This window comes from Procambarus clarkii, chromosome 41 (genome assembly GCF_040958095.1).
Source record: "Procambarus clarkii isolate CNS0578487 chromosome 41, FALCON_Pclarkii_2.0, whole genome shotgun sequence".
In the NCBI taxonomy this organism is placed as follows: domain Eukaryota; kingdom Metazoa; phylum Arthropoda; class Malacostraca; order Decapoda; family Cambaridae; genus Procambarus; species Procambarus clarkii.
In genome coordinates, this window is record NC_091190.1 from 27,563,150 (window position 1) to 27,567,262 (window position 4,113).

Sequence of the window (4,113 nt, forward strand, 5' to 3'; positions counted from 1 at the left end):
TAAGCTGAGAAGTGCGTTCTGGCTATTAGGTACGACATATATATATATATATATATAATATGAGTGTCAGACCACGGAGGAAGAATTGAAACAGAAATTTCCTTAAGTACTTAAGTATTTAATAATTCATCTTCTTCCTTTCTGAAGATGTATTATTAAATACGAAAGTACTTAAGGGAATTCCTGTTTCAATTCTTCTTCCGTGGTCTGACACTCATATTATATATATATATATATATATATATATATATATATATATATATATATATATATATATATATATATATATATATATATATATATAACATTTTCTCTCAGGGTAGTTAGCAAATGGAATGCATTAGGCAGTGATGTGGTGGAGGCTGACTCCATACACAGTTTCAAATGTAGATTTGATAAGAGCCCAGTAGGCCTCAGAATCTGTGCAACAGTTGATTGACAGTTGAGAGGCGGGACCAAAGAGCCAAAGCTCAACACTCGCAAGCACAACTAGGTGAGTACTCACACTCAATACAAATCAATTAGGAGAAGGTGGTTAATTGGCGTGGTTTAGTCTCTAATGGGTAGTTAAGACTGATTACTTGTTATTGCGTGAACGATATCTAGTTCTTGCTTGCCCGATAGTAGTTCAACCACTTGGGCTGGACGGTAGAGCGACGGTCTCACTTTATGCAGGTCGGCGTTCAATTCCCGACCGTCCAAGTGGTTAGGCACCAATCCTTTTCCCCCGTCCCATCCCAAATTCTTATATCCTGACCCCCTTCCCAGTGCAATATAGTTGTAATGGCTTGACGCTTTTCCCCTGATAATTCCCTTCCATTGCCCGATAGTAAGCTATCGCGTGAGGGATATCCTGGTTATTGCGTGAGTTATATCTTGCTATTGCGTGCGCGATATCCAGTTATTGCGTGCGCGATATCCAGTTATTGCGTGCGCGATATCCAGTTATTGCGTGCGCGATATCCAGTTATTGCGTGAGCGATATCATGTTTTTGTTTCTGCGATATCTTGTTCTTGCATAATGCGTGAACGACATCTTGTAATTGCGTGAGCTCTGTCTTGTAATTGCGTGAGCTCTGTCTTGTAATTGAGTGAGCGATATATATAGTTATTGCGTGATTGCGCAATAACTTGTTATCGCGCGCTTGCTTCAGCGCTATCTAATTATTGCTTCAGCACAGACTTGTTCTAGTACCTCAGTGATATCTGATTACCTAGGCGATGTCTTCCTATTGCCTCAGCGATATCTGGTTATAGCCTCAGTGCTATCTTGCTCATGTCGCAAAGATATCTTTTTGTTGTCTCATATATATTTAGTTCTATTGCGTCAGCGATATCTAGTTATATTGCCTCAGTGATATCTAGTTCTATTACTTCAGCGATATCTAGTTCTATTGCCTCAGTGATATCTAGTTCTATTGCTTCAGCGATATCTAGTTATATTGCCTCAGTGATATCTAGTTCTATTGCCTCAGTGATATCTAGTTATATTGCCTCACTTATTTCTAGTTCTATTGCCTCAGTGATATCTAGTTCTATTACCTCAGCGATATCTAGTTATATTGCCTCACTTATTTCTAGTTCTATTACCTCAGCGATATCTAGTTATATTGCCTCAGTGATATCTAGTTACATTGCCTCAGCGATATCTAGTTCTATTGCCTCTGCGATATCTTTATTAATGCTACAGCAATATTTAATTATTTTCTGGGCGATATGAAATTATTGCCTCGGCGTTATCTAGCTCTTGCCAGAACGATATCAAAGTACCCAATAACTTCCTTCCATAGGTTTTAGCGGCTTAATACGATAGATTAAAACAACAAACAAATGCCTTCTATTCCTAGGAAAATAATCTGTTTTGTTTCTACTCGCAAAGTCATCTCGCGCGCGCGCTCACACACACACACACACACACACACACACACACACACACACACATACACATACACACACACATCCTTCTGTACACCAGTTGATTGACAGTTGAGAGGCGGGACCAAAGAGCCAAAGCTCAACCCCCGCAAGCACAAATAGGTGAGTACAAATAGGTGAGTACACACACACACACACACACACACACACACACACACACACACCAGCAACCATTAAAGTGAGTGTAGTGAATACACCGGGTGTATTCTGACCAAGTGATGGGCTTCAAGTGAAAAGGGTGGGGAGGGGAAGAGGGGGAGGGGGGAAGGGGGAAAGGGGGGCAGGGGGGGGGGGGGGCCAACACTCCTGCCCCCATAAATTCCAATACACTTTTAAGATAATTGAATCGGTATAGATTTTTGCATTCTGCGACTGTGTTGGCCGAGTGGTGTGTGTGTGGTGGCTGCGTTGGTCCTTACTGTTGAGAGTGGTGATTGGTCTGTTGAACGGGTCCTGTTGTGTGTGGTCTGTTGAATGGGTCCTGTGGTTGTGGTTGGTCTGTTGAACGGGTCCTGTGGTTGTGTGTGGTCTGTTGAACGGGTCCGGTGGTGGTTGGTCTGTTGAACGGGTCCTGTGGTTGTGTGTGGTCTGTTGAACGGGTCCGGTGGTGGTTGGTCTGTTGAACGGGTCCTGTGGTTGTGTGTGGTCTGTTGAACGGGTTCTGTGGTAGCTATCTTCACCACACTCTCTGTTAGTGTTATCCTTATATATATAAAGTTATTTATATTCATCAAAAGTTACGAATAAAAATAGTTATCAATATACATACAAATAAAGCTATCTATAAACATCAACTTGATTTATCAATATACATCGATTATGCGTTAAGTATCCACTAGGACCAGTTTTGATGCCAGATCAACCAGGCTGTGTGATTCATACGTCAGGCTGCGAGCAGCCAGCCGCGTCCAACAGCCTGGTTGACCAGTCCAGCAATCAGGAGGCCTGGGCGAGGACCGGGCCGCGGGGACGCTAAGCCCTGAAGGTGAGAAGATTAGGTAAATGTTAACTATGGGGATATTCAATGGGTATGTTTGTCTAATTTTAATACCTATCTCAAGTCTTAACTTTGATAAAGTTATCTGATTTATCTAAGTCTGGACTTTGCAGGAATATGATCTAATTCTCTAGTAATATTTCTTTCTGTAACGAGTTACTGAATGTGAAGGTTCAATAATATTTCTTTTAGTCTGTCTCAATGTCTTATGTCTGTATTTCTGTTTTGTCTGTAAGTATGTCTGTTTTTTTTCTGTGTCTGTTCGTAATTATGTCTGTAATTCTGTGTCTGTCATTGTATCTCTTTGTATTTTTGTCTGCCTGTTAATATGTCTTTATCTGTCTGTGTTTCTGCGTGCTTATCAATATGCTTGTATCCGAAAGTATTTATGTCTGCCTGTCAACATGTCTGTATTCTGTCTGCCTGTCGCTATGTATTCCTGTCTGCTCGTAAATATGGCTCTATTTCCTGTCTGCTTATCGCTATGTATTCCTGTCTGCTTGTCGCTATGTATTCCTGTCTGCTTATCGCTATGTATTCCTGTCTGCTTATCGCTATGTATTCCTGTCTGCTCGTAAATATGGCTCTATTTCCTGTCTGCTTATCGCTATGTATTCCTGTCTGCTTGTCGCTATGTATTCCTGTCTGCTTATCGCTATGTATTCCTGTCTGCTTATCGCTATGTATTCCTGTCTGCTCGTAAATATGGCTCTATTTCCTGTCTGCTTATCGCTATGTATTCCTGTCTGCTTGTCGCTATGTATTCCTGTCTGCTTATCGCTATGTATTCCTGTCTGCTTGTCGCTATGTATTCCTGTCTGCTCGTAAATATGGCTCTATTTCCTGTCTGCTTATCGCTATGTATTCCTGTCTGCTTATCGCTATGTATTCCTGTCTGCTTGTCGCTATGTATTCCTGTCTGCTCGTAAATATGGCTCTATTTCCTGTCTGCTTATCGCTATGTATTCCTGTCTGCTTGTCACTATGTATTCCTGTCTGCTTATCGCTATGTATTCCTGTCTGCTTGTCGCTATGTATTCCTGTGTTCTCGTAAATATGGCTGTATTTCCTGTCTGCTTATCGCTATGTATTCCTGTCTGCTTGTCGCTATGTATTCCTGTCTGCTCGTAAATATGGCTGTATCTCCTGTCTGCTTATCGCTATGTATTCCTGTCTGCTTG